We start from the raw sequence: 11093 nt of genomic DNA on the forward strand, positions 1-11093 counted from the left end.
TTCTTCTTCTTCTTTTACAAATTCTACATTTTCAAACAATCAAAAATCAGAAATCAAGGAAACCCATTCCAATTTCATTCTCTTCTCTGTTGCGAACCACCACCATCCGCCACCACTATTCATTGCCACCACCACTTTCATCCTTACCCGACCACCTGTCACCACCGTAACAACCCCCCTTACCTTCTCTCTCTTCTCCTTCGCGACCCACCTCCCCTGCCTCTCTCGCTTTTTCCCTCTGCCGCACCACCATGCCGCAATACCACCACTTCCAACCACCTCACCACCTCCTGAGTAAACCGACGCATCCACCCTCACTGTCGAGCCACCGCTACCCCAGAACCACCCACGTCACGCACAAACTCCCCTGTTTTTTCCCCTGTTTTTGTGCGACCACCCTTTCCCTTTTTCCTTACAGTTCCGCCGCCGCATAACCAACCACCATCACCGGAACGAATTCGATCCGCCGTGCCGACCAGACCTCCGGTCACCCCTCCCTCCTCTCTTTCCTCTCCTTTGCAGCTTCCCCTGCTCCTTCGTTTCCCTCCCTTGTCGTGCTCCTGTTCTGCGAGGAGCAGGTTCCAAATTGGAACTTTGTTCCACTTTATTTTCCCACACCAAGCCCAAAACAAGTTGGCCCAAATTTCCCAAAGTGAGTTTTACCATTTAAATTAAGCTTTATTTTCTTATTTAAAAACTCATGTTAATCGATTTATTATTTATTTTAACCTTATAAATTTAAATGACAAATTTCAGATTTATACTTTGGCTGGAAAATTCGATTTAAATAATATTTTCGTTAGTTTATGAAATTAAATAATATTTCATGTAGATCTATTTATGAGTTATACATTTATATTTTTGAAATTTCGATTAACAAATAATATTATTCCTTAATTTTATGAAATTATATTTTTATTAAAGTTCGTTGTTTGAAAACTCATTATTCATAAACTTATTTATGAAATATCGGTTTTAGATTATTTATCGTTGTAGTACTAATTCAATAATTTAATATTTTGAAAGAAATTGGACTCGGAGCTCAGGAAGAACAATCCATCAAACGGGAAGTATAAAACTGCGGTTGAGGTAACATCTATTGCTAGTACCCGCAATTCCCTTCTAAATGTGTTTATGAAATCATGACATTATGATTGAATTTATGATTTGAATGCTTTGACATGTTTTATTGAATTGCGGGAAATGAATTATGTTTTGATTGAAATAATTTATTATAATATGATTTGATGAAATTATTCCTTATTTTATGATTGATTATAAAATGATATTATGATTGATTAAATTTCTTATAAAATGTTGTTTATAAGAAACCTTGAAAGAAAGGATGTTTGATTTTATGATCCAAAGGAAATATGTTACTTGAACTGAAGTAAAAAGGTTAAAATGTAAAATTAAACGAAACATGATAAATGAAAGTGAAAGACCTAGTCCGTTTGGCAGTATATGTTCACAGGTTACGATTCTCGGTCATGCATGTACCCATGGGGCATCCGCCCATTGAGCCAAGGCTCTCATGTTTTCGGGCCAAGGCCCCATGTTTATGGACAGCGGTCCATCGTGGAAGACGTTCCACCATGTCATACTTGCCACGGCTAGCATGTGCACCCTAAAAGTTATGAATGAATTAAATAAAGGACTTTATAAAATATTTTACATTATTCTATTCTCCCTGTGTTATTAAATAAACTGAATTGAAATGAATTGACGTTGCTAGGGTAGTCGTTACTTGTAGACACCTACATTTGTCCCCATTCCCGAAAGGGAAGGTTCGATGATGAAAACATAAATCTCCACTTGACAATGCATCTCCTATAAAGTAAACGAATCTCAATTCCCCTTTTCATTTCACCCGAAACCTGCTATTTATGGAAACCTGCTAAAAATAGTAACTGCCGTAAAAGGTAGCTCCTAAAAGTGGCAAATCATAAAGGATAGAAACCTGTCAAAATTAGGTGTTGCATTCCAACATAAATCCTAAATGAGATAGAAAACTACGAGAATCCTATTCCTAATATGATTCGGAAATAAGAGTTACGTATTAATTAAAATCCTAACGAGCCTAGAGTTCGTAACGGGCCCAGACGCATCCCGTCGCAACGTTAATACGCACTAAAAGACTCGATTAAGTCTCAAACTCTACGGATTTCAGGAATCCGAATCTGACTAAGAAAACAGCCCAGACCCTATTTTCAACGCCTGGCTCTGGGCGCCGAAATCTTCGGCGCCCGGGCCTGGGCGCTGAAAATACCTGGGTACGTGTTTTTTCCTAATTCTTTATGGATTAGAACCCTGCAATTCTATCTTTCCACGAACTCTTCCCTATAAATACAGCCCTAAATTCGACATGAAAAGAACACACACACAATTCATATTCTGAGTATTGACTCCAACCCTTAGCCTAAGCCTCACGCTGCGAAACTGTTCACGCGTTCTGTCGCAATCGATCCATAAATCGAACAGAACGTATCCTGTCCCATAATTGAGATTCGTTAAATAAAAAGGAGAAATAGCAAAGTCAAAGTGGTTAGTTTTCTGAGAACCGTGACGCACCTCTCAAGGGTGCGTCGTAATGTGTCCCTTTTCGATGATTTAACTGCTTTCCTCGCCCTTTTTATGAACTGTTAAACTAACTAAATCTGATGGTTCTATCACGCCTAACAAATATAATATTTTCGGGAAATTGGATTATCATGCTAGGTCCCTTAATACTACTTAAATCAGATAATCACGATCGATCTAGTATTATATGTTACATATTACTAAAATCAACTCAGATTAGTTTAATAGTTAACGCATGCCCCTTCAATTATTTATGCTGAGCTAGTAAGGATATCCTGCCTCTGGAGTTATCGACGAGCGAAGTACTCCTCTCGGTAGTTACAGTCCCCCGAACCCTCAATCTCTACCTTGCGGGTGTATGTTGAGAGATCCCCACACCAGGGATCACAAGGGAACCTACGGCCGTCGTGGTCAAACATAATTGCACTCCCTTTATGTCACGATAACCGGGTTTTGTCAGTTTTTCTCATTGTCGTTAAAAACTGAATGGCGACTCCTATATTACTAGTCAATTGGGTGTATACTCACAGGAAATCCAATTACACTTGATTGAATAAAAGAATCGTCACACCCACGAGGGACGAGGTCACGCATTAGCCTCGTGCTTTTTCGACCCCCTCATAGTGGCGACTCCACTGGGGATAGTGAAGGAAATACTCGTGCTTGTAGGTAATCAAAATAGCCGAAGGGTGAAACGATTCTACCCCGCGTTTATTTCCCAATCAAGTTGGGACGACCTGAAAATCAGCATATTAATGTGAACGGGCAGAACAGCATAACGAATCTCGGCTCCCTCGGGAGTTGGGACTAAGGATACCTTTTTTCGCCAATAGGGGGGTGCATACGCCGCGCATGTTGCCCACTCGGTACTTGTGCAGGTAGTACACCTATCCCGAACCCAATCGCTCGCTCATTAGGTCCCTCTCGCCTGCATGCCCCCTTGGCTTGCACTTCCGGGTTGGCCTCTTGGGCGAAATTCGTCTGTTGAAGACACTACCTCGACCGGGGCATGTGTTGGATCTACGATAGAAGCGGTACCAAGCCAGGCGCAAATACTACCAATAGAAGCCTATCATAAACTACGTGACATATTTAATTTTCATATCCATGTTTGTAATGTAGTTATGTGTAGCGAACTATGTGACTATGTTATGATTGTGCGTACGAATAATGCTAGACAAACAATGTTAGAAAACCAACGACCTTAAAAAAATTACCCAAACATTCATAAACCAATTGGCCAAAGAGTTATACCAAAATACGTGTTCCACAAACCCGAACGATCGACACAAAAATAAGCGACGCTCGGGATGGCCTGTAACGAATCCCACAAACGCTGCACAATGCGTAAAGGACGTTATAAGGCAAGCACGCAAAATTAAAGTCCCAAAAACAAAAGTATACGCAAACAGAAAACGAGAACCAGCCAGGGACGCATTTTCAACGCCCCTGGCTGGGCGCCAAAATTTCTCACCCCCACTGCTGGGCGCTGAAGTTGTTGCCTGGCCTTTTGGTCAGGCACAGCAGCCTCGGTGCCCGCAAATGAAAAAATATACGTAGCAAAAAAAAACTTTTCGAAATTTTTTTGCTGCGAGGGCGTATGAAAAGGCACTCGATTCTAAAAGCGACTTGTAAAAAAATAAAATAACTCTTTGTGTCGTTGTTAGGCCTCCTATGACGACAATGTTCGGCTCCAAAATCGAGCACGCTAATTGAAATAACCTTGAATGTCACATGGGCAAAGTATTCAAAAAAAAAAAATGTTCAAATAGAGTCTTCAAGGAAAAATAATGTTCGAATAAAAATAAATAAATCCGAGTCTAGACTAGGCTATGCCAAAGTACAATCCAAATCCTAAGTCTTAGTTGTCTTATCCATAGAATCGGTCCTAATGCTTGGTGTCGTTCTGCAAGTTAAAAGGTTAAACCATATTGAGTCTCCCTTCCTAACATTTAAATCAATAAGCACCCATATGTAATTGTCATCCCTTGCTAAGAGTCTACGGCCTCAATACTCTCTCTCACCAATAAAAAGAATATATTATAGTATTTGCAAAATGGAAACAGTCACATTCTGGAAATCATTCCCCCATAGTCGCACAACCCCCAAAAGTGAACCTAAGGTGTCAATACCATTAGCAAAAATTAATGGCCTCAAGGCTCAAGATCACATGGGGTCACGACTATCATAGTCCTCTCGAGTCACTCACTCCTTGAAATACTACTAAGTACGGACTAAAAGATTTTCCATGAATGCAACAAGACCAACCATGAAAATACCCAAATCGGCATACCGTAAGGCTACCATTAGGGTAAAGCAATACACGCTAAGAGGGAAGCCGCACTAATGATTCTAGTCTCGCAAAAATAAAAATTCGATCTCCCCAACTAACTACCTTGCCAACATTAAGCAAAATGGCGCATGACAAATGAACACCCAAGGGTTAAAATCTAAAGTGTCAACCAACGAAAGTTATGGTCCAATTAGCCTAAGTGTGAGAGTCGCTTGGTCAAGTATTATAGGCTTACGCCACGTCATTATTTTGAGTCTAGGCCACCTCCTTATTCATACACGGGTTATAATCAGAAAGATTAATGAAAGTTTGAGTCTAAATCACAACTTCCAGTTAAAATCCGAGAAACTGGAATCTGAAAAAGAAGCAAAAAATTATTTTCGATGTAATTCTTTCGTTAAATTTCAATAAGGTAAAAACAACATTTTGAATCAACTCTATTTGCACATTTTAAGAAACGACTAAATACGCTTGCAAAGTAAACAATTTAAAAGGTCCACCCTAGGCCTACTAAAGTTAAAGGTCCACTATAGGCCTACCAAACGAGGCTCACTCAGTCTCGCCTCGTGACTCAAAGACCACAACCATCTACCTTTTAGCCCAAATTGATTGAAGGATTTATGTTGGGGAGAAATCCCAAGCAAAAAGAAAAAAATAGAAAGAGAAAAGGGAGAGCGAAAAGAGCGAGCCATGAAATACTTAGCCCGTACCTCCCAAAGTGCGAAATTTACCCAAGTAAACGAAGGAAGAGAATTGAGTCAACCAATCCAAATCATAAAATTCTACGATGTCTACCCTTTCCAATCCTTACGTTCTTAGACGCCTTCGCTCTGGGGCCCCCGTTCAGCTCATTTAACCCATCCATGTTCTCATTGCCGTAACCCAAGAAACCATTACCTCGACTCTTGTTCTTGAACTTGTTGTCAACCGCAAACCACGCACGGCCATTGACACGTGCGTCATACCCGTTATTTCCAAAGCCCAAACCCATTATTACACCACCGTTAGCATAATGACCATATAACTTGTTTGAATGCATCCTAATGATATTCCCTTGAGCCGTCCCCATGCTACCCATTGGCCTTGGTTGATGTAAACTCATGACACTAGTTCGAGGCTGCAGATTGTGAGCCCTAGCAAATATAATCCTCATGCTTGACCAATACCTATACAAATTATCCTATCTCATTCAGCCCATCTTTCAAACCGTCTTGAGTCACGAGTAAGGAAAAGAAGACAAATGAAAAGTACAAAAAGATAATAAATAATAAAAAAAAAAGAAACTTTGCAAAACGCCTCTAAAGTTAGTCTAAAAAGAAAAAGAGCATTTAGCGCACCAAAAAAGATCCGCACAGAAATCATTTTCAGCGCCCAGGGCTGGGCGCCGAAATCTTTAGCGCCCTTGCCTGGGCGCCGAATCTCTCTGCTTGCTAAAATTTGTCCAGAAGTGCTCGTCATTTTATCCGCACATACACGGAAAAATAACGAACACGTGGAGGGGTACAACACGTATTCAGACATACGTACCACCAAAAAATACATGTACTCAAAAAAAAATATAAAACAAATTTACGGCTTACGGCAAGGCAGCAGATTAAAATAATAATAAACTTCACTTATTCTACCGTTTCAAATAATATGTTTCCACCTCAGAACGTACTTGTTTAAAATCGGCATTCTAAGAAACCATTTTCTAGGCTAAGAACTACGCAAGACCTGATTCCAAATTAAATCTATTTAAAGCGGATACGTAGGCAATCCATGATTCGGTCCAACCAATTTGCAAGAATATTAAAGCCTATAGAAAAACAAGAATAAGAAATAGAGTCCCTTATTGAAATTTAATTACTTGCAATCCAAGTCGAAAGAAAAATTTAAGTCAAAGGAAAAATCCAAGTCATCAAGATGCCAAAATTAATGAGCACACATCGAAAAATAATAAGGGCACGTACCCTTGCCAGAAAGAGCACTCACACTCCTAGGCACTTAGCCAAGACTCAAAAGACCGCTTTGCCTCAATTGAATGGAGGCTAGCGCAAGCGTCCATGACCTCTAAAATACTCGACTTGACCCTCCCTAAAGCGAACTAACTCACCTAAAGACTTTCTTTCACCACTAGACATAGTCGTTCGCTTAAAGACCATCTTTCACCACTAGACACAATCATAATCGCCAACAAGTAGTCAAGGCAGTAAGCTTGCTATAAAGAGGATTGTTCTACGGCATCGCCCCATCGTTCCTTCGAACTCAGGGCACCCGTTCATGGTAATTCAAATGCTTGCTAATCTCCTTTGAAAAAAAAAAATCAGACATTGTCAATAGGACTTGGCACCTAACCAAGGCTCACCCTACTCAGACATATGACACGGACATCTAAAATCGAAATTTAAAAAGCATCGTTAATGGGAAGACATAATAGCAACTGGGGGCTAAAAGATTGAAATGAAAGAGATAGGGAAGGAACTAAGTATGCCTTGACCTTTTATACAGACATACACCAAGTAAATCTAAGTCAATTTGAAAACGGTTTATATTCCCGCAATTTTGGAAAAGATGGCCCTAAAAGCCTAAAACATATGCCAAACGGGCACAAGTATATCTTGACACCTGCACCCTGGCTTTCAGCAAATCCTTAGACAGCATTCCAAAAATCGTAACAGTATTCTGATTCACTCATGTAATCCTGTACGAACCCTTCTATAAGTCAACCTACTTAGGACACCTCGGATTGTACAGTAGGATTCGCATTTTAAATAACTTCCAAATAATTTTCAAAGACTTCTTCGAACATAATAAAGAGTCGTTGGTCTAATTTAAGTATGCGTTTATCCCAATGTTGCAAGTGAGTCAAAAAGATTTCTAAATATGATTATGGGTAAAGAAAGGCACCTAGCTTTTGGTCAAGGCACACTTCAACATGTGATTACCCTGACCATGGCAATGTCGCACAATACGACATTTACAAGAGAAGTAGCAGATCACTACTCGAACGTACCTCGCACTAAACGAGTCTGGTTCAAACTATTCATGATCCATGTCACCATGGATGCACAAAAACGTATGCAAGGCATCATAGCACCAAGCCAATCCCGTAGCTACAGTTGGAGGCTTGAGAAAAACACTCTAAAAATGTTCGAAATGACGATCTTATCGCAAATTCTCGACGCTAATGCTATACATACATCATAGGGGCACAATCTCTACCTTGCGGGTGTATGTTGAGAGATCCCCACACCAGGGATCACAAGGGAACCTGCGGCCGTCATGGTCAAACATAATTGCACTCCCTTTATGTCACGATAACCGGGTTTTGTCAGTTTTTCTCATTGTCGTTAAAAACTGAATGGCGACTCCTATATTACTAGTCAATTGGGTGTATACTCACAGGAAATCCAATTACACTTGATTGAATAAAAGAATCGTCACACCCACGAGGGACGAGGTCACGCATTAGCCTCGTGCTTTTTCGACCCCCTCACAGTGGCGACTCCACTGGGGATAGTGAAGGAAATACTCGTGCTTGTAGGTAATCAAAATAGCCGAAGGGTGAAACGATCCTACCCCGCGTTTATTTCCCAATCAAGTTGGGACGACCTGAAAATCAGCATATTAATGTGAACGGGCAGAACAGCATAACGAATCTCGGCTCCCTCGGGAGTTGGGACTAAGGATACCTTTTTTCGCCAATAGGGGGGTGCATACGCCGCGCATGTTGCCCACTCGGTACTTGTGCAGGTAGTACACCTATCCCGAACCCAATCGCTCGCTCATTAGGTCCCTCTCGCCTGCATGCCCCCTTGGCTTGCACTTCCGGGTTGGCCTCTTGGGCGAAATTCGTCTGTTGAAGACACTACCTCGACCGGGGCATGTGTTGGATCTACGATAGAAGCGGTACCAAGCCAGGCGCAAATACTACCAATAGAAGCCTATCATAAACTACGTGACATATTTAATTTTCATATCCATGTTTGTAATGTAGTTATGTGTAGCGAACTATGTGACTATGTTATGATTGTGCGTACGAATAATGCTAGACAAACAATGTTAGAAAACCAACGACCTTAAAAAAATTACCCAAACATTCATAAACCAATTGGCCAAAGAGTTATACCAAAATACGTGTTCCACAAACCCGAACGATCGCCACAAAAATAAGCGACGCTCGGGATGGCCTGTAACGAATCCCACAAACACTGCACAATGCGTAAAGGACGTTATAAGGCAAGCACGCAAAATTAAAGCCCCAAAAACAAAAGTATACGCAAACAGAAAACGAGAACCAGCCAGGGACGCATTTTCAACGCCCCTGGCTGGGCACCAAAATTTCTCACGCCCACTGCTGGGCGCTGAAGTTGTTGCCTGGCCTTTTGGTCAGGCACAGCAGCCTCGGTGCCCGCGAATGAAAAAATATACGTAGCAAAAAAAAAACTTTTCGAAATTTTTTTGCTGCGAGGGCGTATGAAAAGGCACTCGATTCTAAAAGCGACTTGTAAAAAAATAAAATAACTCTTTGTGTCGTTGTTAGGCCTCCTATGACGACAATGTTCGGCTCCAAAACCGAGCACGCTAATTGAAATAACCTTAAATGTCACATGGGCAAAGTATTAAAAAAAAAAATGTTCAAATAGAGTCTTCAAGGAAAAATAATGTTCGAATAAAAATAAATAAATCCGAGTCTAGACTAGGCTATGCCAAAGTACAATCCAAATCCTAAGTCTTAGTTGTCTTATCCATAGAATCGGTCCTAATGCTTGCTGTCGTTCTACAAGTTAAAAGGTTAAACCATATTGAGTCTCCCTTCTTAACATTTAAATCAATAAGCACCCATATGTAATTGTCATCCCTTGCTAAGAGTCTACGGCCTCAATACTCTCTCTCACCAATAAAAAGAATATATTATAGTATTTGCAAAATGGAAACAGTCACATTCTGGAAATCATTCCCCCATAGTCGCACAACCCCCAAAAGTGAACCTAAGGTGTCAATACCATTTGCAAAAATTAATGGCCTCAAGGCTCAAGATCACATGGGGTCACGACTATCATAGTCCTCTCGAGTCACTCACTCCTTGAAATACTACTAAGTACGGACTAAAAGATTTTCCATGAATGCAACATGACTAACCATGAAAATACCCAAATCGGCATACCGTAAGGCTACCATTGGGGTAAAGCAATACACGCTAAGAGGGAAGCCGCACTAATGATTCTAGTCTCGCAAAAAAAAAAATTCGATCTCCCTAACTAGCTACCTTGCCAACATTAAGCAAAATGGCGCATGACAAATGAACACCCAAGGGTTAAAATCTAAAGTGTCAACCAACGAAAGTTATGGTCCAATTAGCCTAAGTCTGAGAGTCGCTTGGTCAAGTATTATAGGCTTACGCCACGTCATTATTTTGAGTCTAGGCCACCTCCTTATTCATACACGGGTTATAATCAGAAAGATTAATGAAAGTTTGAGTCTAAATCACAACTTCCAGTTAAAATCCGAGAAACTGGAATCTGAAAAAGAAGCAAAAAATTATTTTCGATGTAATTCTTTCGTTAAATTTCAATAAGGTAAAAACAACATTTTGAATCAACTCTATTTGCACATTTTAAGAAACGACTAAATACGCTTGCAAAGTAAACAATTTAAAAGGTCCACCCTAGGCCTACTAAAGTTAAAGGTCCACTATAGGCCTACCAAACGAGGCTCACTCAGTCTCGCCTCGTGACTCAAAGACCACAACCATCTACCTTTTAGCCCAAATTGATTGAAGGATTTATGTTGGGGAGAAATCCCAAGCAAAAAGAAAAAAATAGAAAGAGAAAAGGGAGAGCGAAAAGAGCGAGCCATGAAATACTTAGCCCGTACCTCCCAAAGTGCGAAATTTACCCAAGTAAACGAAGGAAGAGAATTGAGTCAACCAATCCAAATCATAAAATTCTACGATGTCTACCCTTTCCAATCCTTACGTTCTTAGACGCCTTCGCTCTGGGGCCCCCGTTCAGCTCATTTAACCCATCCATGTTCTCATTGCCGTAACCCAAGAAACCATTACCTCGACTCTTGTTCTTGAACTTGTTGTCAACCGCAAACCACGCACGGCCATTGACACGTGCGTCATACCCGTTATTTCCAAAGCCCAAACCCATTATTACACCACCGTTAGCATAATGACCATATAACTTGTTTGAATGCATCCTAATGATATTCCCTTGAGCCGTCCCCATGC

The sequence above is a fragment of the Spinacia oleracea genome, chromosome 3 (assembly GCF_020520425.1).
Source record: "Spinacia oleracea cultivar Varoflay chromosome 3, BTI_SOV_V1, whole genome shotgun sequence".
Classification (NCBI taxonomy): Eukaryota; Viridiplantae; Streptophyta; class Magnoliopsida; order Caryophyllales; family Amaranthaceae; genus Spinacia; species Spinacia oleracea.